Genomic DNA, 15777 nt, shown 5'->3' with positions numbered 1-15777 from the left:
CTCTGCAGTCCACATTCTATTCATTCTTTTGACTGCATTGAACACATTCCATGATAATGTGCTTTGTTTTTTTCCACATTTTTGTGCATATTTCTTTTTCTCTTTGGCTAAGTAGTCTGAATGTTTCTTTTCCCATTGTATCAAATCTTTATCTTTTCTCTTTCACTGGTATATTTCCATTTGTTTAATGTTTCTTCTGAACAAATGTTGGTACTAAAATAAACATAGTATTATATATTTTATTATGTCTTTTAAGTATGGAAAAACTATTCATGAAATTTTAGCTTAGACCTACATTGCTCAGTATGATAGCCACCAGTTGCACACAATGATTTACAGGGTAGTTTAATTATTAGTAGTTTATTTTTGCTAATATCCTCATTACAATGATACTTGTGAATGGTGATTTCATAGATTTTAGAAATCTTATCCCTTCCTATGAATTTTGTCATTTTAATAAATTTGGTTGGATGCAAAAATAATTATAAAATTCCATATCACATTCTAATATATGTGACATTGTAGAAATTATCAGGGCTTGTTTAGCATAACTCTGCATGCTTGACCCTTGGCAATTTCCCTATCTTGAGTTCAAATCCGTCAGTTTATATTATTTGTAAGAGTAATAATTTTTATTAAAGACACATTCATGCACTATTTTTGGGCAGAATGAGTGTGAAGAGTGGCTGGGGATTAGTGGAGGTGTCCATTTTGTCATCTGTTCAGTCTTTGTTATCTATAGCATGACCTGGTAGATGGTAGATGCCATCTATAATTATAATTATCCACCATGTTTCAGGGGATTATTTATAGGATGAGAGTAATTAATTTTATTAGTTTATCCACCATGTTTCAGGGGATTATTTATAGGATGAGAGTAATTAATTTTACTGAACACTTACTAGTTCCACATAGCATTGTGTATCTGTATCTGCATAATTCAGTATCTGACAGTACTAGTTGCTAACTAGTTGCTCTTCAAAGGAGGTACAATTAAAGTAAACATTGTGCAGAAGAAATGGAAAAACCTTAGAAGTTAGCTTGATCCACAAACTAGTACATAGCAGACAAGTTTGAATATGGGAAGTCAGACCCAGAATGCTTACTCTTGGTTGGTATGGAATGCCACCCCTCCATTAATGAATGCACAGATGAAAATGTCAAAGATTCAAATCCTAGCAGAATAAGAAATATTCACCTGAAGGCTCACGATCCATTTTTTTTTAAGAAGTAGGCATTTCAATATTGGTCAGCTTAAGTTTCCTCTACTCATTAGCTATCAGGTCAATATAGTTCCTTTGAAGTCAGAGAATTCAGCACTACTTCTTTCTAACTCCAGGAATTGAGAAGGACACATAATTTTAGACAAAGACAGAAAAAAAAAATTCAGTATCTGACAGCACTAGTTGCTAACAGAATCAGATGGTGGCTGGGAATTCTAAAAGTGCTCCCACAGTGAAGCTAATCCACCCAGGAAGAGCCAAAGTAGTCCTATGACCTGTACTAACTGCTGTATTAAGAAGAAGGCAAGTTACTCCCAGTAACTGCAAGACTACTTTGCAGTGACTCTGAACTATGGGTGTTGTCCTGGATTAGACAGGTCAGTTGACATCCTGTTTCACCCATTTGACCACTTTGTATGTAAGAATAGTCCCAGTATTGGTTTCATTAAAATTAATTAATTAATTAACTAAAAGATGGGCCTGGGAACTAGGCATATCTTACGTATCATTTTAAAAGAAATCATATCATAATTTTATGCTAAGTAACTGTTAAGTAGCATTTGGTTGTGGAAATAGTCATAATGTTCTGCCAATAGAGACTATAGATAACTCCATACATATTTTTTAATTTCTTCATTTAACTAGAATGTGTGTGTGTAAGTATACTTACTAAGTCATCATTATTTGTGTCCTAACATTTAATTTCAAGTTTGTATAACTCTGTAGTCCTTTAGTAAGCAGGTGAACGGATATTTTCAGTATGAGATGGCACTCCATGCAGATCCCAGCCTCTGGCACAGCTGTCAGCCAGAGAGCTTTTAAAGTGTTATAACACAACAAAAATAATGCAAGCAAATTGAAGAACCCTGCCTCTTAGCTGAACTGGAAACAGCTCTCTATGGCATAAAGCATAAGCTAAATTTACAAGCAAAAACTATATATAGTGAGCGATCAACCAGAATGCACTTGCCCCAGTACCAATGGTGCTATATAAATGCAAAAAGAGCAGACTTAGTGTATGAGGTATCAGCAACCTCTGGAAGCAGGAGAACTTCAATGAAGACATAATCATTACAAAAGACATTGCTAGAGGGATGTTTTATCCCATATATTGATTTCAGGCATAGTGTTAAAGAATCCATACTTATCTATTATTCCTAATTTATTGTGGAGCCAAAGTAGTTTTCCAAAGACTTCCAAACCTGATTTGGATCTCCGGAGTCCAACATTCCTTTTAGCCAAAGGGAGAGTTAAATAGTGGTCATATATCAAATGACTATATAGGGAATGCTGGATTGTGAAATATCTACTGATACTGACATTTCTCTTTAAGTGTGTATCCAAAGCTGAGATATAGGGGCTGTTGTCTCTGAAGCTACTTATTTATTTTTGTGTGTTTTCTTTTAGAGAAATCTTGATAAAGGTTCTACTTCATATGCATTACAATACCTGGCTTATTTTTCAGGGAGAATTTATTAAGCTATAAAGACATATATACTAATTATGGACAACATTCTAAGACTACCTGCATATTGGATAAGTCTTTAGTGGTGACTATGCTTGTGGTATATTTTAAACTTATATTATATAGAATCTCAAGAGCACTTTTCAAAAATTAAAGAAGAATATTTATAGTTTCCCCTGTCCCTACTTTGATAAATGGCCTTATAATTTGAAATGATAATTAAAAGTAATCCAGTATTCAAATGATATAAGGGGAGGTCCAGTATTCAAATGATAATCAATGGCCACATAATAATCTATGTCATTCCTTAATTATTAAAATTACATTTTCTCAATTCCTATGGTGTTAAGTTTATTATAGTCAATAAATATTTCAAGGTTTGCAGCAAGTCAAATAGTATAAGAATTTCCTGGAAAAATTATCTGAAAAATTCAAGAGGCACATTATGCGAATTTTGACTTGAGTTTAGAAATGAAAGTAGTTCTTGAAATGCTCTGGGGATGAGCAACATTCTCACCACCATTCTCTGGTCCTGGTTTAACACATGCTGGAAGGAAGGTTTACCCTCTGTGTGGAGTAGCAAAACTTTTCCTGTGGCTCCTCTATGTTGTCAACTGGCCACTAAGATGTAGAGGTAGTTAATCTATCTCTAGTTGTCAACTGGTGACTAAGAAGTAGAAGTAATTAATCTATTATATGTTGCTGCTTATGAGTGAAACAAGAATGAAGGTTATTCTTGATCTGTGGTCTTAGTTCATGAAGTCCATTATTCCCTGGGTCTCCAACTTGTCCAGACCCTATTTCTTAGTTCATGATTATTTAGAAAACCAACAATGTCAATTAATTTCATCTGAAATAAAAATATCAGCTACTGGTATCTCCTGTAGAACTCAATATGGGTCATCTTCCCAGTCCTTCATGAGAGAGACAGCATCTCTTTTAGTGAAAAGAGAAACCTGAGCACACACTTACTTCGGGGGAGTGATTTTAACTGCAAACTAAACCCCTTGATAATCTATTCTGAAAGTAGTACTTTATTTCTGCAGTCTTTCTCCAAAAGAACCAGAGTCACAGCTAATCATGAGAAAATCACTAAGACAAATTTCAATTGAGGGGCATTTTGTAAAATACCTAATTTGTACTTAAAACTGTGAATGTCATCAATAACAAGAAAAATCTGAGAAACTGTCACAGCCAGGTAGAATCTACACAGATCTCACAACTCAATTCCTGAATCTGCAGTGTATCTTTGAAAAGTAAAAAGACCCTTAGGTAAGAACTAGAAGTATGGTTTTCAGTCAGTAATAACACTGTCAATAGTAGTTATTATTTGTTCAAAATATAACAAAGGAATGTAAGATGCTATCAAAAAGGGAAATTGGATGCCAGATACATGGGGACTCAGACATATCTTTTCAATATATTTGTAAATATAAATATGTTCAAAAGTAAAGTTTATTATTTAAAAGATAAAAACTGATAGTAACATAAGAGATTAAGGAGTTAATAAACCTAACAGAAAGACAAAGAGAACTTCCAGAAAAATGGTAGAAAGTCACTTTAGGAAGATTACTATGGTATAGTGAAGAGACAAGAAGCTCAGTCCAGACTGGAAAATCTAAGAGTTGTAAAATGAAGGAGTGAAAATTAATGGATCAAAATAAAAACATTACATAAAGCTTTTAAATGATGAAATGGAAATGTACAGTTTGTTTAACGATTTCCTGAGGAAGTAATGATTATACGTAGAAAAGGAAACCAAAAAAGGACAATAATTTATTTCTTGTAAACAAGAGGTCCCTACCAGAACTAAACTCATGCTTGTGCCATGCTCTTTCATCTCCAGAACTATGGTCTAAGTAATCTCTTTTCCACATAAAATGCCCGGTGACATGTAGTTTGTTATGACATACAAAACAGACAAATACACTTTTTTTATTCACCCACCTTTCAAAAACAAAAGTCTGTACCATTTTTTAAAGAAAACATTTTGCCTTTTCTCATTTTTTAGAATTCTGAAATTTCCAAAAACTATTACTATTATACTTCAGAACCATATTTTCTCCCGTTTATTTATAATTCCCAGATTTCTATTTACTTTATTTTAATCTCTTACTTTTCTCTTTGCCACTGTCTTCTGTATCATACTCTGAAAAATGTCCTGTGCAGATTTCTTAAAGGAATGTGATATTCTTATCATGCCATGTTAGTCAGTCTTCCACAGCTATAACAAATACCTCACATAATCAAATTATAAAGAGAAAAGATTACCCGGGCATAGTGTGCATGCCTGCAATCCCAGTGGCTGAGGAGTCTGAGGAAGGAAGATCATGAGTTTAAAGCCAGTCTCAGCAACTTACTGAGGCCCTAAGCAAATTAGCAAGGCTCTGTCTCTAAATAAAATATAAAAAAGGGGCTGGGTTGTAGCTCAATGGTAGAGAGCACTTGCCTACCATGTGTGAGGCATTGGGTTCAATTCTCAGCACCACATATATTAAAAAAATGTCCATTGCCAACAACAAAAATATATATATATGGGCTGAAGCTGTATTTCAGTGGTGGAGCATCCACCTAGCACATATGAGGACCTGGGTTCAAACCTCAGCACCACATTAAAAAAACAAAAAACAAACAAACAAAAAACAAAAACAAAGGTATTGTGAAAAATATATATATAAAGGGCTGAGTATGTGGCTTATCATTAAGCACCCCTGGGTTCAATTCCCAGTACCAAAGATAGGAGTGGGGGGTTGCTTTGGCTCACACTTTGGGAGATTCAAGTACATAACTATTGAACTTCACTGCCTTTGGGCCTGTGGTGAGACTCCATATCATGACAGAAATGTGTGCCAGGCCAAAACCACTGATCTCATGATCAAGGAGTCAAACACAAAGAGGAGGAGGCTGGGCATCCATTTTCTTTTTAAGGGCCATGCACCAAGACATGAAGAACTCTTATTAGGACTTACCTCTTAAGGGTTCCACCAATTCCCAACAGAATCTTTAAAACATGAGCCTTTGGGAGGGAGACATTTAAGATTGAAACAATAGACCACCCTAATTGTTTTGCTAACTAGATTAAAGACAAAGTAGTGTGAACTTGGGTGGGAGAATATTGGAAGTAAGTAGTTAAGCAGACCACATTGAAATGTTCTATTCTAGGGACTTTTAGCTGGAGTTATAAACTTAAATTTTGACAGAAAATAGGATGAAAAGAAGAATTTGAGAATGAGAAAATAATACCACCTTTTGAAATTTTTCTATTGCATGGAAGTCTATGATCCCAGTCAAGGCATTAAGCACTGAGAGAAAAAAGATCATGTGTATTTGATATGGGTTTAGTTGTAAGAAAAAGGCAATACCATACCTTGGTGAATTTAAATGCTTTGTATCCTCACTATAAAGTTGTGACCACTAACATTTTTTTTTGTTTCAGTGTATCCAATATATCTAAGAACAGTATAAAATTGAAAACTGCTGTCTTCTGTTTCTTTCAATGCATTGAATGAAGAGTTACATTTCAATATATAAATTAGGAATTCTCATCAAAGCACTTTATGCCTTCACAGCCTAAAGCACTAGCAATCTCTGTGAGCTATCTATACCTTGATTGTGTTTTTTATTCACTCAAAGTAAAGCCATTATGCACAAGAAAAAAAATAGAAATATGATATATATACAATTTTAAAATGGCTATGACTCCAAATACATGCTTGGAGGTTAGAGAATTGCATTGATAAACACTAGTATTATTCTCAAAATAAAAGGATACTAACAAAAATTCCATTAAAGAGGAGAAATTTTTCATCTCAACAAGAAAAATCCATTCCACAAGGATAAGGCTTGATTTTCTGAGAGCAAAACAAGTATGACAAACTTGTCTTGCTACCACTTTTTATTTTTGTAACCTGAAAAAATCAAGGGGAAAAATCTCAGATACTTTATTTCCATCAGCTTTCAACAGACTAAATAATCACTTTCTTTTCTGGTAGCTGAAACTCCCAGTGTTAGTGTTTGCTTATAGATCAAAATTCTTAGAGGTTAAATGTCTTTTCATTGAGTATCATCACAGCTGCGATGAATCATGTAAACACAAAGTTAATTTTGCCTTGCAGCAGAATTGAGAGCTAAAAGGAATGCCATGACAGGGAAAATAAATGTACATAGTGAGTGAAATTTAAATGAGCCTTCCAGACAGCATCCCACGTAAAAGCACAAGCATAGAGGACCAACATTGCATATCATAGGGTGATATATTTTTATGTAAATAGAATTATATTTGAGGTTATGAAGATTATGAAAACAATTGGTATTTAAGTTCAGAGGCAGAAAAAAGCAAGAAGTAAACCATTATAATGAAGTGGTATATTATTAACATGTTTATGGAAGATACAAAAAGATATTTGCATGGATTTTCATAAGTTATTTTGACATCATGAATAATATTTTTGCTTGATTTTAATATATGGAAATATGAATAAATTAGTGCATAGAAAAACAATAGTTATGAAAGTCATAAAACATACTTATTAGAAATACTTTATGGAGACAATCTGGCATTATGTATTTTTACAATTTCATTTACCTTTTTTTTTAAGGGGGCTGGTATGGGGGATTGAACTCAGGGACACTCGACCACTGAGGCACATCCCCAGTCCTATTTTTGTATTTTATTTTAGAGACAGGATCTCACTGAGTTGCTTAGCTCCTCAACAAATTGCTAAGGCTGGCTTGGAACTCATTATCCTCCTGCCTCCACCTCCCAAGCCACTGTGCAAAGGTGCCTGGGTTTTGCTTACTTTTTTTCCCCTTTTCTTTGATTGTCTTGATTATCTAATGAAACCACATTTATTACATAGGAACTGAAAACTAGGTGGAAGACATTTTTTTAAAAACTCTGCAAATTTTAATTTATTTTCTCAAATAATCATGCCATTTCCATACCTTAAATATTTATTTTCAAGTGAATTCAACAGGTTTACTGTCATGTGGTGATTTTTTTTCTGGGCAATTTCAATAGAGGTAGCAGGACAAACCAGGTAACAAGAAAACTATTTCTAAAATAATTTGTTAATTGAATGAATATTTATCAAAATTATCACAAGCAATTATACTTTTTTTTTGTAGTTTTACTGATTTTGTTCTTTTTCTCTCATCACTTATTTATCTGAGTTAATGTAGGGACCTCATATTTAACTGATCCTTTTAGATTCATCTTCTCCTGGGTGTGGTCTTTATATGTGCATTCTTAGGTATATTTTTAGGCATGTTTTATAAATGTGAGGAACATTTTTTAAATTTGTCTTCATAGAAAAAATTAGGCTTGGATGAATATTATCCTCAGAAAATCCATCTGAGCTTTCCATATACCTGTTCTACTAAGAGGGTTACTAGGACATGGCCAAGAATGACACTGTTTATGCATTTATTACTGTATTCTTTCTCTCTAAACTATTAAAGAAATAAATAAAATGGAAAATAAGTGCAATTTAAATGAATTTCAATTCCAATGTAAGTTTATATTTGTGCTTGCTTCAAGGTGAGTGAGCTATATTTTTGGAAGCTTTTACATTTTGAAAGTTTGGAGTTTTATGTAACTAAGTTGTACTTATTTAGTTCCTTTTGGTTGTTGTTTGTTTGTTTTTAATGGTTCAGCCAATTCCTTGCTGGTTACTTGTTCCCAGTTGAGTCAGTGACTCATCTTTTACTTTATTGTTTCTTTTACATTTATTTTCATTTTTAATTAACACAGAATATTTCTTATATATGGGGTACAGTAAGAAAATTCTCTACATGCATGAAATGTGTAATGATCAGTGTAATTAGCATCTCCATCACCTAAGCTGTTGTTTATTTTTGTGTACTGGAGACTTTACTCAATTTCTGCTACCACCCTCTACCAGAAAAACAAAACAAAACAAAACAAAACAAAACAAAACAACAACACTCAAAAAAAAAAAAAAACCCAGAAAACAGCATTTGCAATCTGGATTGGAAGCTGCTACCTATTCACATTGAGGAGAATTGAAAGTATGCCATCATTACTCTTTCCCCCAAGTAACCTGCATGCCCTGTGTCAATTGTCCTTTTTAGAACACCATTGTGTTTTTTTTAGATATTTTTCTTCTTGTTGCTAAAGTAAAACTGTGCAAGGAGGAAGCCTGCATTGATATTGTGATTTTTAATTTGCTTTATCTCAAAATTATTCTTGGTCTTTATGATACTTCTTGAAATTGAGAGTAGAAGATGGATTCTTCTCTATTTTTGGATTTCATAACATTGAAAAATATTGCTTATATTTCTTAGGAAGAAAATTCTACAAGCTGATTACTTTGATCAGTTTTCTCCTATTATTCACATTATTACTTGAAACATATCAATAGTTTCAATAAAACATATTTAGAAGTAAAGTATATATAAAAGCCAATATTTACTTATCCACATTAAAATAATAGGCTAAATTCTCCAAAGCCTCCAAGTTGCTCCTTGGTGTTTCATAAAGCACTTATGGAAAGGCACTCAGTTATTCAGTTCATAAGAACACTAGATTATTTAAAAGCAACTGGAACCTTGGCTCTCTAATTGGTCTTCTATTCTGTATCAACTACTGTCCTACTATGCACCTTACTTACTGCTATTACTTATTATGAAGCACTAACGCAAACCTATTGGCAGCATCACCTTGTACTTTGGTTTTGGATGCAAAGAATGGCAGAAATCCTACATATCTCATGAAAGGCATTAGAATATTTTTCCCAAAGTAAGCAAATTGACTATTGAGATTCTCAGCTTATCTTGCATCTAAAATGGCTTGCAAATATTTTGAGTAAATATGAAAGTAGTAAATATCAAGAAATTTTTTTAAAAAAATCCAATCCATGTCCATGGGCATTGAGTATTTGTCATATGTACTCAATTCACTTACAGGATGCATGTTTTTCACAAAATAGGCAACTCTATCACTGGATGTTGTTGCAGAGCCTCTGGTGTTTGCAGTCTCACCTGCATCTCCCTCTGAGAAACTTGCAGAAGTGGCAGCTGTCCCAGAAAGACTGCTTAAAAGATTTGCAGTCATTGATCTGAACTGTCATGATTTTAAGAAAATGACCAAAGATTATATTAATGTATTTTACACCAAAGAGTATTAACCAGAATCTTATTTTCCTTCTCCTTAGGCCCTTCAAGTTGAATAATAGCCATACCTTCTTCATAACACTCTAAAACTTCAATGTATTTCATACACTTTCAGAATACAATATCATGCAAGAAAAGCCCTCTGAACTGGTAAAATTTATATCTAAGTTGCTCTCAGTTGTTCTTTAGGATAAAGCACCATTTTTGGCAACATAAATTTGTATAGTATTATATTCATTGCTGGAAATAGATTTAAATAAGATGTTAACAAGGAAATATAAATTATACTAATTTATTATAGATCTGAATATTGGTTTATTAATAGAGGATGATATACATAGTGTACTTTCTCTCTCAGAAAATAATAATTGATATAAAGACCTGACAGGACCATATTCAATGTACAATATGCAAATTCTCCAAATGGAGAATTTTATGAAAGTTACAGGTTATGGAGCCAAAGTACATTATTTTTCTTTTTTAAAAATTTTATTAATTTGTTTTAATTTGTTACTGACAGTATAATGACCTTGACATATCATACATTTGAATCAGATGGGATAATTTATCATTTTTCTGAGCGTACAGGTTGCAGAATCACATTGGTCAAGCAGTCACGTATATACACACAGTAATAATAATGTCTATTTTATTCTACTATCCTTCCTTTCCCCCCATCCCCTCCCCTCCACTCCCATCACTTCTCTCTACCTAATCTAAGGTGACACTATTCTTTTTTTTCTTATATGTTCATACATGTATTTTGTATAATGATGAAGGTTTCCTTCCACCTTCCATATAATTCCCCTTCTCCCTCCCTTTCCCTTCCAACTCTCTTCCCTATCTAGAGGTAATCTTCTTCCCATGCTCTTCCTCCTTACCCCATTTTGAGTCCCCTCCACCTTATATCAGAGAAGATATTTGGCATTTGTCTTTCTGGGATTGGCTAAATTCACTTAGCATATTGGCCTCGTAAAATAAATTTGGAAGTACTCCCTCTTTTTATATTTCCTGAAATAGATTAAAAAGTATTGGTATTAGTTTTTTCTTAACTGGACCTTTGTATTTAAGTCATGATAATGAAATTCACTCTTTTGTTGGATTGATATTTAAGGTTAGATGGGTAGATGAGCCCATGATCATAACCAGAAATGATTTTCCACTGGCAGTTTGAAAAGGAAAATGGCGGGGGGATCCAACATGGCAGCGGGCAGAGAAGCTGCGCTTTTAAGGCACACCCAGTGATGGGAACATAAAATCGCAAGGATAACTCTTGGATTCGTCCAACGGAGATTCTTCTAGCAAAATTCCTCTGAAGAAAGACCGCCCGGGAGCTACTAGAATTTTTTTGAAGCATCTGTGTGACCCGGACGAGCGGGACCCTGCCAGAGACGCGGAATTCCAAAACAGCCACAATCCGCGCACCGCGGACGCAGCTGCAGATCCGTCCACCCGCCCGCAGCCAAAGGACTGGGTCCTGCTAGACGCCGAGACACAGCTTGGCAGGGAGAAGTCTTAAGCCAAACCTCCACAAGCCTGAAGCTGAGGCGAACCAGGCCGGACCAGTCCCACCCCTCCCCTCGGACACTCCGGCAAGGAGCCTGGGGCCCGCCATAGCAGAGAGGTGACGTCATCGGAATTCGGCCGCCAGAATTCTTTCTCAGCAGAATCCACTTTAGCAGGTGCGTGACTTCCCATACTGATACAGGCAGCCAGGAAACTTCATTGACTTCTCAGGGGTCGTGTCCGTAGGGAAGCAGAGGGGATCCCAGACCCTCAGCCCCACATATCACCAGCGGCAAATCCCGAGGTCTTAGCCACCAGTTTACCACAGCACTGGGGCTTAAAAGGAACACAGGGTGGGGCTGCAAGTGTAACTAGACCTTGGGGGAGTCACTTCTGGGGAACAGGACCTGGCTGGTAGACTGTCAGGAGGAAGGGGGTTAAGAGCTGGAGAAGTGAAATGGCTCTGGACTGACAAGTCTGAGAGACCCCCAGGAGACGCCTTACAGAGACAGCTCTTGGCTGGTAGAGAGCAGACGCTCCTCTTGGAGGGCACAGCACCGCCTACTGGAAGAGAGGAAGGTGGATCTCTAAGACTTTAATTTGTCTTTTTTTTTTTTTGGTGGGGTTTTTTTTTTGTTTTTGTTTTTGTTTTTGTTTTTGTTTTTTTGTTGTTGTGTTTTTTTGTTTTTAGTTTTGTTGCTGTTGTCGATATTTTATTCTCTCCTTCTTCTCTCCCTGTTCCTTTCTCCCCTTTTCCTTCTCTCTTTCTACCCCATTTCAAGTTTTATTGTTCTTTTCATTCCCCTCTAATCTATCTCTACCTCTAACCTTTTTTCTTTTTTTAACAGCACCCTCATTCCCCTAACCCCCAACTCTCATCCCAAGCATTACATCTTCCATTGCGTGTAATTGTCTAAATGCAAATAGGTGAATATCTCGAGGCTGTCTATAAGACTCATAAATACCTAGCTACTATCAGCACCCTGATCCAATTGCCTGGTAGTATCCACCTTCAGTGGAGCAATCTTCTAAAGTAGCCAAGACATACTAACCATCGTATCACCAGAGCACCCAACCTAAACATATAGTCCTAAGAACAAACAGCAAAACATTATATGCATACAGAACCAAGAAGCCTTATATGAATTGAATGAATCAGATGTAAAGTACAACAAAGCCCAACATTTCTAGGCATAATCCCCCACCACAAAAGAGAGACAACAGAGATATACAAAGCCAAAACAAATGTATAGGAGAAAGCAGTTACTAAGCAGTCAAACAGAGCTGGAAAGCAACGTGAACAATATGAAAAAACAAGGAAAAAAAGGGTTACAAACAATAGAGGACAACCTAAATTTACAGGAGGGCCAAGAAGAATCAGAAACATGGACAGGGAAAGAAATCAAGGCATACCTAATTCAGATGGAACGGAATATTAGAGAAGACATGAGACAGCAAATCCAAGCATTGAAAGTATATTTTGAAGAGGAACTAACCACACAAATTCAATCCGCAAAGAATGAACTTTATCAGGAGATAGAGGTGTTAAAAAAAAATCAAGCTGCAATCTTAGAAATGCAAGAAGCCGTAAATCAGATTAAAAGCGCTAATGAGAATATTACAAACAGACTGGATCAAGTAGAAGTCAGAACATCAGATAATGAAGACAAAGTTTATCAAATTGAAAAGAATATAGTCAAGACAGAAAAGATGCTGAAATCTCACGAGCAATCTATCCAAGAGATATGGGACCTCATCAAAAGACCTCATCTGAGAGTCATTGGGATAGAAGAAGGCACAGAGAATCAATACAAAGGAATGGATAGCTTATTAAAGGAAATAATACTAGAAAACTTCCCAGAGATGAAAGATGGAATGGATTGCCAAATTCTGGAAGCTTACAGGACCCCAAACATCCAAAACCATAATAGACCAACTCCAAGACACATAATTATGAAGATAGCTAACATACAGGACAAGGAGAGAATACTAAAAGCTACGAGAAAAAGGAGGCAGATTACATTTAGGGGTAAACCAATTAGGTTAACAACTGATCTTTCATCACAGACTTTGAAAGCGAGAAGATCCTGGAACAACGTATTTCAAACACTGAAAAATAATGGATTCCAACCAAGAATCCTGTATCCAGCAAAACTAAGCTTCAGATTTGACAATGAAATTAAAATATTTCACGATAAACAAAAGCTAAAAGAATTCGCAGCTAGAAAACCAGCACTGCAAAATATGTTGTGCAAAATATTACAAGAAGAGGAATTGAAAAATAGCACCCAAAATTAACAGTGGGAGGTATATTAGTAAAGGGGGAGAAAAAATAACCAAAGAGGGAAAACTAACCAATCTAAAATAAATAAATAAATAAACATGACTGGAAGTACAAACCATATTTCAATTGTAACCTTAAATGTTAATGGCTTAAATTCACCAATCAAGAGACATAGGCTAGTAACCTGGATTAAAAAAACAAATCCAACAATATGCTGCCTTCAGGAGACTCACATGATAGGAAAAGACATACACAGACTGAAGGTGAAAGGGTGGGAAAAATCATACCACTCACATGGCCCTCGGAAGCAAGCAGGAGTGGCCATTCTCATATCGAATAAAGTCAACTTCAAACCTAAGGTAATCAAAAGGGATAAAGAAGGACACTATATACTGTTAAAAGGAACCATCCACCAACAAGACATAACAATTATCAATTTGTATGCACCAAAAAATGGACCTGCAACATTCATAAAACAAACTCTCCTCAAGTTCAAGAGTCAAATAGACCACAACACAATTATTATGGGGGACTTCAACACACCACTCTCGCCATTGGATAGATCCTCAAGACAAAAGCTGAACAAAGAAGCTATAAAACTCAATAACACAATCAATAACCTAGACTTAACTGACATATATAGAATTTATCAACCGTCATCAAGTGGATACACATTCTTCTCAGCAGCACATGGATCCTACTCAAAGATAGACCATATATTATGCCATAGGGCGAATCTCAGTAAATATAAAGGTGTGGAGATAATACCATGCACCATATCTGACCATAATGGAATGAAACTGGAAATCAATGATAAAAGAAGGAAGGAAAAATCCTGCATCACCTGGAAAATGAACAATATGTTACTAAATGATCAATGGGTTACAGAAGACATAAAGGAGGAAATCAAAAAATTCCTAGAGATAAATGACAATACAGACACAACATACCGGAATCTATGGGACACAATGAAAGCAGTGTTAAGAGGGAAATTCATCTCCTGGAGTTCATTCCTCAAAAAAAGAAAAAACCAACAAATAAATGAACTCACGCTACATCTTAAAACCTTAGAAAAGGAAGAACAAAACAACAGCAAATATAGCAGAAGACAAGAAATAATTAAAATCAGAGCGGAAATCAACGAAATTGAAACAAAAAAAACCATTGAAAAAATTGATAAAACTAAGAGTTGGTTCTTTGAAAAAATAAATAAGATCGACAGACCCTTAGCCATGCTAACGAAGAGAAGAAGAGAGAGAACGCAAATTACTAACATACGGGATGAAAAAGGCAATGTCACAACAGACACTACAGAAATACAGAAGATAATTAAAAAAATATTTTGAAACCCTATATTCCAATAAAATAGAAGATAGTGAAGATATCGATAAATTTCTTAAGTCATATGATCTGCCCAGACTGAGTCAGAAAGACACTCACAATTTAAACAGACCAATAACAAAAGAAGAAATTGAAGAGGCCATCAAAAGACTACCAACTAAGAAAAGCCCTGGACCGGATGGGTATACAGCAGAGTTCTACAAAACCTTCAAAGAAGAGTTAATTCCAATACTTTTCAAGCTATTTCAAGAAATAGAAAAAGAAGGAGCTCTTCCAAATTCATTCTATGAGGCCAACATAACCCTGATCCCAAAACCAGACAAAGACACTTCAAAGAAAGAAAACTATAGACCAATATCTCTAATGAACTTAGATGCAAAAATTCTCAATAAAATCCTGGCGAATCGAATGCAAAAGCACATCAAAAAAATTGTACACCATGATCAAGTAGGATTCATCCCTGGGATGCAAGGCTGGTTCAATATACGGAAATCAATAAATGTTATTCACCACATCAATAGACTTAAGGATAAGAACCATATGATCATCTCAATAGATGCAGAAAAAGCATTTGACAAAGTACAGCATCCCTTTATGTTCAAAACACTAGAAAAAATAGGGATAACAGGAACTTACCTCAACATTGTAAAAGCCATATATGCTAAGCCTCAGGCTAACATCATTCTAAATGGAGAAAAACTGAAGGCATTCCCTCTAAAATCTGGAACTATACAGGGATGCCCTCTCTCACCACTTCTATTCAATTTAGTTCTTGAAATGCTAGCCAGAGCAATCAGACAGACAAAAGAAATTAAAGGCATAAA

Source organism: Callospermophilus lateralis, chromosome 6, assembly GCF_048772815.1.
Source record: "Callospermophilus lateralis isolate mCalLat2 chromosome 6, mCalLat2.hap1, whole genome shotgun sequence".
Classification (NCBI taxonomy): Eukaryota; Metazoa; Chordata; class Mammalia; order Rodentia; family Sciuridae; genus Callospermophilus; species Callospermophilus lateralis.
This window is presented reverse-complemented; position numbering follows the sequence as displayed.